Source organism: Cavia porcellus, unplaced genomic scaffold, assembly GCF_034190915.1.
Source record: "Cavia porcellus strain 051 isolate PalLab524CR breed Dunkin Hartley unplaced genomic scaffold, mCavPor4.1 scaffold_24, whole genome shotgun sequence".
Taxonomy (NCBI): Eukaryota; Metazoa; Chordata; class Mammalia; order Rodentia; family Caviidae; genus Cavia; species Cavia porcellus.
In genome coordinates, this window is record NW_026947507.1 from 36412182 (window position 1) to 36424934 (window position 12753).

The 12753-nt window shown below is 44.4% G+C and overlaps 1 long non-coding RNA gene across 1 annotated transcript; it reads left to right on the top strand.

Moving 5' to 3' along the window:
- The first annotated feature begins 2037 nt into the window (after positions 1–2037).
- On the top strand, positions 2038–10802 carry LOC134472607 (uncharacterized). Its single transcript, XR_010042495.1, has 2 exons — positions 2038–2317; positions 10227–10802. It is a non-coding gene; the product is annotated as an uncharacterized LOC134472607 (long non-coding RNA).
- Positions 10803–12753: the final 1951 nt, after the last annotated feature.

Consider the following 12753-nt stretch of genomic DNA (forward strand, 5'->3'; position numbering starts at 1 on the left):
ACAGACAGGTTGGCACCCTTCCTAAGGAAAGTTTCCTGTTTAGAGAAGAGGGATATTTTCATGGCGAAGAGTCATTCAGAGGAAAAAATGTAAAAGCAAACCAAAACAAAAGAAAACAACCAAATAAAACAAAAAAAACCCTGGCTTGCGCCACATTCCCAGACACCCGGGTCTTGCCTCAAAGATGCAGAGGCATTGGGGGGGGGGGTGCTATATGGCAAAAATGAGTGCTGTTCTGCAGAGCAATCGGCTGGCACTTGGCAGGGCCCATGCCCCAGGCCGCAGGCCAGTGCCTCGCTGCTCTCCCAGCAGGCTCGGGGTTGGCTGAGGACACAGCCAGATTCCTCTCCCTCCAGCTGCTGGTATTTACTGGTATTTACGAGGCTCCTGTGTGCTCCCGCCTGGCTCTGCACCTCAGGGGAGATGGGGAGCTGCGGCTCTGCCTTCTCCCTGCTCCTGGCCTCCCACAGGGCAGAGTTTGCTTTAAGTGACCAGCTGGCCAGCAGGAAGCTGGAGATGACTAGTCTAGGGGAAGCCACTGTTCAGGAAGAAGCACTCCCGTCCCCAGCATCCATCACCAAAACAGCAGGCACAAGACATCAATCAAGTGTTTTAATTCCCATGTTAAACTTTCACTGCCCATGCAGTGGTACCTGGAGTCAAAGAGTCAAAGAAGTGGCATGAAAAGGTGGTGCTCTCTGAACTAGTCAGAGACCTCTCCGGGCGGGGCCTTGCAGGGTGACCTAAGCACTTCCTTCTCTGTCTAGCAGTTATCCTTGTCCCCCTCACACAGGTCCCTGGTCCCCATTGACTTCCCCAGCAAAGGCATCTTTTATACCTAGTTGGTTTTGAGACAAGGTCTCACTATGGAGTCCAGGTTGGTCTTGAACTCATTATGTAGCCAGGCTGACCTTGAACCTATGATCCTTCTGCTTCAGCCTCCCAAGTGCTTGGATAACAGGCCACCAACTCTGTCTTAAATTCAGGTGCCCTTTGAGATGCAGTGGGCAGTATGATGTCCCCCAGCATGTCCCCTTCCTCCCTTCCACCTTGCCTTCACTGTGTTCTGGGTGACCAGTGCCTGTCCCCACCCCAGCAGCCTGGTGCTCTGTGTGAGCTGTGGTTCTCCAAGCATGGAGATTGAATGAACGATGGTGTCAGGGACAGCTCCAGGGACATCAGGCAGAATTTCTCCTCTGAGAATGAGCAATAGATAAAATGACCCCTCCTAGGTTTAGAATGGCATTGTCCTATTGTCTCTGAATGCTGATTTTCCTTTTTGTAAATGGAGGAATCATTTTATCTTCCCCATATACCTCAGGGAGCTGTTATGAAAGCTAAACAAACAAAATGTGAACAAGCTCTGGGGCTTTATCCAGTGGTATGGCTTAAGGAAAAATCAGCAGGGGGACTCAGTGTAATCAGGGAGCCACCCACCACCTGGCTAGAAGCCTCCCTGGGTTGCTAGGAAACCATTGCAGGATTCTCAGCCAGCACAGCCCTGTCTCCACACATGGGTGTTCTCTTCCTCACGCCTTCCTTTTTGGGAACTGGGATCACTTTCCTTAAAGGAGGAGAGGCCTGGAGGCCCTGGGCTGTATTTTAAAAAAGAATGAGCCTGTGGCTCAAGTCTAGCTACTGAAATTCAGGTTCATTTCTAGCTCTCTCTCTCTCTCTCTCTCTCTCTCTCTCTCAACTTCTACAATTATAAACGAACAAGTACATGAAGGCATCACAAGAAAAAAATAGATAAATGGGATTTCATCAAACTAAAACACTCCTGCCCAACAGAAGAAATATTCAACAGAGTGAAGAGACAAGCCACAGATTGGCAGGGAATATTCTCAAATCATAAATCCTATAAGGATATTGTGTTAGTTACTATTTCATTACTGTAATAAAATATTTGAGGCTGCGTATTTGTAAGAGAAGAAGTTGATTTAGTTCATAGTTTGGGAGTCTAAAATTCCAAACAGCCTGGTGCCAGTTCTCATGAGGACCCACCTGGCTGGCTGTATCTTCTCATGGTGGGTGACATCACATTGGTGGTGACATAACAGTGGTGGTGACATCACAGTGGCTTGTAGCATCACAGTGGCAGGAGAACAGGCGAGAGAAGAGCTCATGTTAGCAAGACAGGGCGAGGCCAGGCTTGTTTTATAACACCGTGTTCACCAGAGCTAATTCAGGCCCACAAGGATGAACTCAGCCTTCTGAATACCATGCCCCAGGGACCAGGATGTCCCCAGCCCCGTGTCTTGCAAGTGCCACTACCTCTTACCATTGTCACACTGAGCACTAATCAATCTTCTAACAGGTAAGTAGTTGAGCAAACACACTGAGATCCTAGCAGGGCTGAAATCCAAAATATAAAGAATTCAAACTACACAACGACAAGGAACCAAACAGCCTTATTTTAAAATGGGAGCACCCCTACACACACATACACCAAAAACTCAATTAGATATTGCTTCATGGAAGACAAATCACCAACAGATATATTTAAAAATCCTCAAAATCACTAATCATCAGGGAGAGGCAAATATAGTCATAATGCCTCACCCCCATGAGGGTGGACTTTATTAAAAAGACAGCAGGCAGTAAGTATTGGGGAGAAGGGAACCCTGGTGCACTGCTGGTGGGAATGTGTGTCAGTACAGCCACTATGGAAAACATCATGGGAGCTCCTCAAAGAATAGAATTGCCATAGGATCCAGCAAGCCCGGTCCTGGGCAAATATTCCCAACAGCCAAGATAAGAAGTCACCAATGGACAAATGAATAAAGAAGACTGAGGTGCATAAACACAATGGAATACTTCCACCCTTGGATGAAACTGGAGGACATTAAGTGACAATCAGCCAGACACTGACAGACAAGTACTCCAAGATCTCTTACATGTGGAATCTCAGAAAAGCCAAACTCAAAGAGATACAGATTGGAATCATGGTTAGCAGGAGCTGGGGATGGAGATGGGTGAGGAAAGGGAGGCAGTGACAATGTCTTAGTTAGAAACAATAATTTTCATTAATCTCTTACACAGAGCAGTGACCATAATCAATCACAATGTGCTGTATGTCTCAAAGAGTTGGGAGTGAATTTTAAATGTTCTCACCACAAAGAAATGACAAGTAGGTGAGGAGACTGGTGTGTTAACTAGTGTGACTTGGCCACTCACAATTTGTACTTGACTCAAAACATCACATTGTACCATATATATAAAATATTACTTGTCAATGAAAGGAAAAAATTTTAAGTGCGTAAAAGATAAACATAAGCATCAAGGACTAATAATAGCAAGCAACTGTCCCCAGGACCCACACACCCTGCCAAAAAGCTACCTCCCGTTTCCCTCCCCTGCAGAGAAATACTTTCTTTTTTATTTAATTTAATTTCTTGATAATGGTTTTGCTGCACTCTAATGTCAGGGCTGGGTAATCTCACACAAGCTCTGGGCTCCCAATTCTTTTGTGCCATTGCTATCCCAGCCCTTTCTAGAAATCTGCAGGCTCTCTATGAAGGATGACCTCCACAAAGAAAACTACCGTACTGTGAAGAAGGCGCTTGAAGAGGGCATTGGAAAGTGAAAAACTGAAAAATAGGCAGAATCAACACTGTCAAAATGTCCATATTCCTCAAACCGTCACACAGACTCAATGCAGTCCCAATCAAAATGCAACAGCGTTCTTTACTGATGAAGATAAAAGTGTCTTACAATTCATGTGGAACCAGAAGAGACCCAGAATACCAAAAGCAATTTTGGGGAATGAGATCAAAGCAGGGGGCATAGCAATACATGATGTCAAGCTGTACTAGAAAGCAATGGTGATAAAAATGGCATGTTAATGGAACAAAAACAGTGTGGATCGGTGGAACAGAATGGAGGGCACGGAAACTCCCCGGGTACATTTAGAGATTTAATCTTCAATAAAGGGGCCAAACGCATAGGTTGGAGCAAAGATAGGCTATTCAACAAGTTCTGCTGGGAAACTGGCTACCTGTGTGTGAGATATTGAAGCTGACCCCTTGTCTCTCACTATAAGTGAAATTAACATCAAAAAGGATCAAAGATCTTGTCTTGGGTACTTTTCTCTCCTTGCTGAGACAAAACACCTGACACCCAAAATTAGGTAAGGAACAGTGTTTGGTCTTCCAACGCATAAGAGACAGAGAGAAAACGGAAAGAAAAAGAGGCTTTATTATGGGCACAGGAGGGCTGCCGAAGAGGCGCAAGCACCCTCTGGAAGGTTCAAGAAAAAAACCGTGGGCTTTATTCAGAATTGACGGGGCGGAGTTAAAGGGGCGGGCAGAGTGACGTAGTGACAGCTGATTGGAGGAGCACTGTAGGACAGGCACAAAGTGGAAAATCAGCTTGGGTTTGAGAGAAAAAAATGCAGGGAGGTGCTGTCCAGCGCCGCGTCAATCCATACATGGGGAAAAACCTGTCAAAAGGTTTATTTAGCTTACAGTTTTTGGAGGTTTCAATCCGTTGTCAGCTGGCTCCAGCGCAGAGTGGCATGGCATAGGGGCAACAAACAGTTCAAGGCAGCAGCCAGCAAAAGCAGTCAGAGCAAAAGTGGAAAGAGAAGCCTCTTCTCCTCCTTTGTGCTGTGTTTAGGCCCCCACCCCAACCCCTGCCTCCCAGGGCGGCTGTAGCTCTCACAAAATCTCTGCGCCGTCCTGCACAGGATGAGGATATTTGCAAAGTAAGGATCCTGTCTGCCTGCTGAGTCTCTTAGTTAGACTTCTAAACTTTTAAAGTTGACACAACGTATCAACTGTGACAGTCTAATCATTAAAACAGAAATGTTAAACCTACTGGAAGACAAAACAGGTAAACACTTAAAGTATGGGTGTAGGAAAGGATTTTCTAAACAGAACCTCAAATGGGTAAGTAATAGCAAGAATCAACAAATGGGATTATGTCAGAATGAAAAACTTCTGTACACTAAAAGAATCAGTCAGTAGAGTGAAGTGACAACCTGAAGAATGGTGAAATTTTTTGCCAGCTACTCCTCAGACAGAGGACTAATACTTAGAATATACAGAGAGCTAAAAAACAATTATCACCTAAAATTAATGATCCAGTCGAGAAATGGGCAAGAGAAGTGAATAGAATCTAAACAGAGGAAAACTATAAGTAGCCAACAATTATATAAAATAACAATTATATGAAAACTGTGGTCAACATCTCTGGCCACTAGAGAAATGTAGGTTACAGCAATGCTAAGATTCCATCTTACTCCAGAAAGAATGATGGTCATTAAGAACTCAAACAATGACAAGTGCTGGCAGGGCTGGTGGGAGTGTAAACTAGTACAATCATTATGGCAATCAGTGCAGAGATTTCTCAGTGAAGGGAGATTAGAAATTCCATGTGGCCAAGTGATTCTCCCGCCTGGCGTCCTCTCCAATGACCTTAAGTCACCATCCTCCAGTGATACCTGCACACCAATGTTTATAGCAGCACAACTCAGAGGGGCTAATGCCTGCAGCATCCTGTATACCCATCAATAGACGACTGGACAAAGGAAATGGGCTGTCTATGTGTAATGGAATATACTGGCTATAAAAATGACACACTTGATACATTTGTAGGAAAATGGATTCACCTGGAAAATATCAAGTTGAACCAGACACATACCATAAGCGTATGGTATTTCATTTGAGTGAGGCAAATAAAAACAAAGAGGATAATAAAGGGATTGAAGGGATGGCCTCCTGCAGTGGGAGTGGTCTGAGGGAACCAGGGTGAGGACAGGGGAAGGGGAAATAGGGAGAGTAAGGATGTGGCACATGCAGGAACCTAACATCCCAACGGGAAAGCAAACACCATGTGCCTTAACACAAGCAAAGATGAATATCTACAAGGATGGAAAATGGGTTAGGGGACCTGGAGGAGGAGGAAGGGAGAGAGGGAAGGGAAGAAACGGAAAAGAAAGAAGCCGCATCATAGACATGCAACCACTGCCTCAGGTGACTGTAAGCTGCAGCAACTGCAAACATGCACTAATTAAGAATTAAAAATTAAAATTAAATAAAAAGAAATCTCTAGAGTCCGGTGTCCAGCCCTGTGCTTAGCCAGGCTGCTGAGAGTCTGAATCACCTGGACTGTGCTGTGTCCAGCAGCGCTGCGCTCCTGGTCCTCTCCCAAAAGCATGGCTGTCTTTCCTGCTGCTGGACCCTGGACCTCTATTCCAGTTCCTCCAGAAGCTGACCCCGCCGCTGGAGTCTTTCACTGGGATGACTGAGACAGCCTGCCTGCTTCTACCTTTGGCCCAGTGGTTGATGTTCATGGTCCAAACCAAAGGATGCTTTTAAATATCGGAACCTTGCCTCGGCATCCTGTCACATTAGCAGGAGAGCCAAAGTTCTTACCTCAGGCTCTCAGCACGCCCATCTTTCTAGCCTCACTCACCTGTTATGTCTGTTCCAGTCCTGCTGTGCTCCTGGTGGTCCTCAATGCCCCAGCCTCCTTCTACCACAGGGCCTTTGCACACATTGCTCCCTTGTGCTGTAACTCTTTCTTGAGTGTCCTGGGGGTTCCTTCCTTGCCTCTTTATACTCCTCATTCCAATGCCATGCTGTCTGGGAGAACTTTCCCAATTACCTTCCTGGCACTTCCTACTCACTTCCCCAGCTTTACAGTGCCCCACTTAGGCTGTGCAGCATACTGTGTGCATTATTGACTCTTTCCTTCCCCGTTAGCAGGTCAGCTCCAGCTCTGTTTTTCACCTCTGTTTTGTGTATCTAGAACAGTGCTTGGTTTAATAACTGCAGAATGACTGGATGGATTTCCTTAAGGTCACTAAAATCCCAAACAACAAACATCAGTGGGTACCATCAGTTCCTGACTTCTGTCCTTTGAAAAGTCAGAGGTTCCTTCTCTCTCTCTCTCTCTCTCTCTCTCTCTCTCTCTCTCTCTCTCTCTTTTGTCTTTTTTGAGACGGGGTCTCGCTATACCAGTCAGGCTGGCCTTGAGTTCACTTCGTAGCCCAGGCTGGTCTCGAACTCACAACGATCCTCCCACCTCAGCCTCCCGAGTGCTGGGATTACAGGCGTAAGCCACCACGCTCAGCAGTCCCTTCTCTTTTAAATTAAATTAAATCCAAAGCTGTAACTAAAAAAAAAAAAATTGAATTAAAGTTAAGAAGTTCTATTCAGTAAAAAACAAAACAAAAAAGCAAACCAAACCAAACAAACAAAAAAACTCCTTAAAGATACTCCTGCAAGACATGATATTATAAGACATATAGCCCAAAAGGATTAATATTCTTAATCTTATTTATTTGATCTGTCATACAAATATATTCCATTGCATCATCGCTTGTAGAAATGGCTTAATGATATAAAAATGACCTTGCAACTTGCTCATCTATTTACAAATATACCAGAGACAGCTTTCTGTTATATTTGCATAGTCCATACATTTAGACTTAATTCACTCCATTTTCTCAACTTTCCATTGTAAGCATTCAGATTATTCTGTTTTGGTGATCAGCCAGCAGCTCGCTGTGGTGACATATGGAAGAATGTTACTGTGATGCATTGCTTGGGCTTGAGTCTCAGCTTCGCCCTTGCTAGCTATGTGCCTTACCAAGATACTTGACTAAAATTTCAGCTCTTGATATGACAGGAAAATGGTGATGATTCTCTGCTCGAGGGTTTGTTGTAGAGGAATTACAGTTGTACATGTAGACAGGATGCCTGTTCTGCCATGTGCCTGCCTACACCATGAAAGTTTGAAAGTGTCAACTGTCTATCCTACAAAATGCACACTTGTTCCTGTTTCTCTGGGTGCGATTTCTAGGAGTCTGATGACCTAGCCAAAAGATAGGAGTATTTTTAACTTTAATTAATACTATTGAATTATTTGCCATGACAATTGTAGCCATTTTTAGTCCTACAAACAAGCAGTATATTATGTGACTATTTTACCAAACCTTTCCCCAAACTGGATAGTACTAGTATTCACAATTTGATTTTAAAAAGTAATAAAAACTTTATTAATGAATGTCAGTCCTAACTTTTCCATCCTTTTGATGTGTTTAAATTTCCTGTCTGGTTTCAAGCTTAATTCCTTGAAACAGAGGATATCCCAGAGCATAGGCTGACTGCCTGGGATCACACTTACAGCAATAGAGGGGAAAAGCAAACCCTCGGCTCAGCCCCCAGTGCCAAGCCCACACTACCTTAATTATCAGAAAATACAACATGTAACGGTTTGCTATCACACAGTAACATCATTGCAGAGACTTGTCTTGTTTTTTGAGTGTTTTAGGTGGCTGGGCATGTGGCTCAGTAGCAATACCCTTGGCAAGCATGCATGAAACCTGAGTTCAATCTCTGGCACTGAAAAAAAAGTTTTTGGTTATTCTTGACCATTTGTTCCATACAAAATTTTCAAGCCAACCTATTAAAAAACCTTCTAGAATTTTTATTGGAACTGTGTTGAATCAGTAAATGATTTTGGAGGCAGTTTTGTTTTTGAGACAGGGGCTCCCTATGTAGTTCAAGCCAACCTTGGACTTACTCTGTAGTGCAAGCTGGTCTTGAACTCATGGTGATCCTCCTGCCTCAGCCTCCTAGGTGCTGGAATTACTGTTTGATAATTGTTATCTTACAATCAATATATTCAGCATCTCTACCTACAAAATAAACTCACCTGAGTGAGGTATATTTTTTCCTTCTTGGTCTTCCTTAATGTTTCTCAGTAAAATTGCATAATTTTCTCCAAAAAGATCTTGACCATTTTTGTTGCATTCATTCTAAGCACTTTAGGTCATTTATTACTACTATAAACAGCAAATTAAAAATTACATTTTCTAATTCTGTTCCTAATGTACGGATATCCATTTGCTCTTTGGTATTAAGACCCTGCTAAACTTTCTTATTAATTCTGATACATTAAGCAATTCTTTTACATTTTCTACGGAGGCAAACATAATGGGAAATGTTGGCTGAAGTTTTTCTCTTCCAATTCTTACTATTTTGTTTTCTTGGGTCCTGTTGTTCAGTAACATGGATAAGCAAAATAATCACAGTGGGAATACCAGTTTTGTTTCTAGTTTATTTCTCAGTTGACAGAGTAAAACCATCATATTTCACTAAGAGGAATCGGAGCTGCCGGAAGCTTGGGGCAGAGAGCCCTTGGCAAGCCTGGGAGTTCCTGTCTGATCCTTGTTTATCAGGTTTCAATTACACAAGTATGTGGATTTTATCACCTGTCCAGTAACTTCTGACCTTAGTCTTTGTTCTTGAACCTTGGCAATTTACTTACATAGATTTCTTAATTTTCTCTTTTTCCTATCACTCTTTTCTACTTTGAGTGTTAAGTTATACTGGTTTTGTAGAATAGATTGGGGCACGTTTCCTTTATTTTATATAATCTGGAAAAGTTTGAATTAAGATTAGAATTATCTGTTCTTTGAATATTTGGCAAAAATTTCCCATAAAACTGCTTGTAACCAGTGTGATTTTAAGTAATATATTCTTTTATGAATGTCAGACCATTTCATTTTCTTATTTTTACTTGAGTTGGTTTTGTTGTCATTATACAGCATTTTGTTGATGTTGTGTATTTTCAAAGTGTCATGCATACATTCATAAATATTCTAATTTTTAATGTCTTCTATATGTGCTTCTAACTTCTAATGTCTTCTATATGTTATTTATTCTTCAGTTGATCTTAGCCAAAAGGCTGAGAAGCGATGCTTTTATTCTAAAAAGTGAACCATTTTTTTCCTTTTTTGAACAATCTGGCCTCATATCTATCTTTTCAAAGAACCAACCGTGGGCTTTGCTGATCCTTGATTCTGTGGTCATTTTTTGCTTCTAATTATTTTTTTTTATTCTGCTGCCCCTTTTCTGCCTTGTTTTATCTTTTATAATTTTCTAACCTACACATTTGAAGACCACCAATGTTCTATAAGCAAAACACTTGCTGTCTTCAGTAAATTTTGAGAAGTGTTTATTTCATTCCTGGTCAGCTCTAGTTATTTCCTAGTTTCTGAAATGGCTTCTTTAACCTAAAGTTACCTAAAAACATGCCTTGAAATTTTCAAATGCTGTTTTAAAAAAAGTTATCTTTCGCTATTGGTTTCTAACCTAATGGGATTTTGGTCAGGAAAGGTGGTCTGTATGAAAGGTGGTCTGCTGTTGGGGGTTAAACGTGTCCCATCTCCTAATCCCTGAGAATGTGACTGTTTGGTGGTCTTTTCTTCGCAGGTGGCAGAGATTACATTGGATTAAGATGTCCCCTAAATTAGTGACGTGTGTCCTTAGGAGAGACACCGACGAGACCCTGAAGAGCGTGGAGATGCCGGCAGCTGCCTGAAGCTGGAAAAGACGAGACAGTTTTTTTCCAGTGCCTTGTGGGCAGCATGGGTCTGCAGATGCCTTAAATTTGAGCTTTCAGGCTCCGGCTTTCAGGCTCTGGTTCTGTGAGAGGACACAGTTCTGCCGTTTGAAGCTTTTCGGGTCAGTAATCCTTTGTCACAGTAGCCACAGAAAACGCATATACCCACCATTCCCATTCGCCATTTAACCTGGATTCTCTTCTCCTGCTGTGAACACTTCACCATGGGTTAGGCCCATTTGTGTGAGAGGAGGGCCAGTCCTGCGTGCCCTCTCCCCTTCCTCAGCCCTCCCTCTGCTCTGGTCAGCACCACAGCAGATGCGTGGAAGAAAAGCCCTTCCACGAGCTTCCAGGAGCAGACAACATGGCCTGTCTCTCCCCTCTCGAGCTGCAGTGAGAGGCAGGTAAAAGCACTTTGGATGTCATGGATAAAGTGATGACTTTGACCTGGAATGATTATGCCCCAGATGATAAATGACCTCTGAAGGGCAGTTCAGAAAAGTGGGGAGGACGCCACTGGGTGCTGCCATCTTCCCCCAGCTGGTGAGAGCCCGGTGGCCTGGGCCTGAGAGGAAACTGTCGTGTCAGGAGGACTGAGCTGAGGATGTGGCTGGGAGCTCTGAGCCAAGAGAAACAGACCAGCAGGTAAACTCCTGGGTTGGAAAAGTCTGACTGTAACAAACCTCATTGTATGGAGGGCCATGTATAGCTCTGAATTTTGATTACATATCAAAGGCCCCAGCCTCTCTGTGAGGGACTCAGGGTAAGTCACGTCATTCACACTTTGTAGGAGAGGGGACTAGAGCCTAGAGAAGCACAAAGGCTTCATGAAGGGGATATTTGAAATGACAGGGAAGGAGCTCAAATGAGTCTCCCAAACTGGGCCACAGCCAGACTTCTTGAATTCTATGTTGCTTTCCTAGGACACCTATGATCTCACAATGGTGCAGGGTGTGAGGTCATGGTGACAAAGAAAGATAGATGTGGTCCCTGCCTCTTAAGGAGCTCACAGTCTTGGAAGTGGGGCAGGAGGTGGGTGAGAGGCACAAAAGCAGATGCTGCCAACAACAAATACTATGAAAAGATGCCTGAGGCAGGCAGAGAAGGGCCTGAGCTCAGTCAAACAAGATTTTCCACCAGGGGTTGACCTGTGCCACCCAGAAGGATGTTAAAGTTCTAGCCCTGTCACCTCTGAGTGTGATGATAATTAGAAGTAGGATCTTGCCAAATACCATCGTTAGTATGAGGTCCTTAGGATGGAAGCCATTCCATGCAACCAGAAGCTGAAGAACACTGAGGAATGGCGGCCATGGCCAGAACCGGAAGTGGCAAGGAAGGGTTCTATGGCCTCTCGGAGGAAGTGTCTTGCAATACCTTGAATCGATACTCCTAACCTCCAGAGGAGGTTATGTAACTGCGTGTCTCCTCTACCTGTAAAGTGATGACAGTCACAGCACCTCCTCTGTTGCCTGGTGGGTTATGAGGGGTAAGAGGTGACTGGCACATGAGAAGCTATCAATCCGCTGTAGGGACGACTCTGCATCAGAAGTGCCTTCTTTCCCTCCCATAAAGCCTGGACTTCAGGCCCTGCTTCCTGTCTGCCCCAGGGCAGATGGCAGTGTTAGCATGAAGCTCGCCCCTCTGTCCTCAGCATCCGCTCCCTGCAGGGCTCCTCCCTTGTTCATTCCTCCCACAGATGTTGACGGACAATGTGCCGTATGTCAGACCTGTGTCAGGTGCTGGGGAGGCCACATGGAAACTGACACATGAATCCCTCCTGGACTCCCTCCTAGTGCAGACAGACTGGCAAGTGAGCCAGCTGGGAGGCCTGGAGTCACCAGCCATTCACATTAGCCCCACTCTCAGACTCCCCTTGGGTGTGAGGCGTTCACCACTAAACTCAAGAAAAACCTAGGCAAATCAGGTCACCTGTATTATCCCTGAGAACAACATAGGGCGCTCAGCACTGTGTCCCCGAAGCACCCCTTTTGCGTTCCCCAAAAGCTGGTCAAGTCATAGGACACAGCATGCCCAGACCAACAGGGAGATGGTAATTGGGAAAACTGAAGCTAGCTGTGTAAACTTCCCTCCTGCTCATGCACTACGGGAGCTGCTCCTTAGAATGCTGGTCACACAATGTAACATCACAAGCTCGTGAATAGGTAACCTGGGGTTGACCTATAACCCCCACTCCCTGCAATAACTGGGTGGCCGCTGGACTTTCATCCTTTCCTGCTTCAGCTTCTCCATGAGCCCTCTCCCTTCCTGTGAGTGCCTTCGCACACCATCTCCCAGTACTTCTGCAGGTTCCGCCGCTACTCCACTGCCCTGGCCTGGCCCTGCCAGGCTGACAAAAAACCTCTCGTGTGCCTTTCAGCGCTATGTTCCACATGGAGC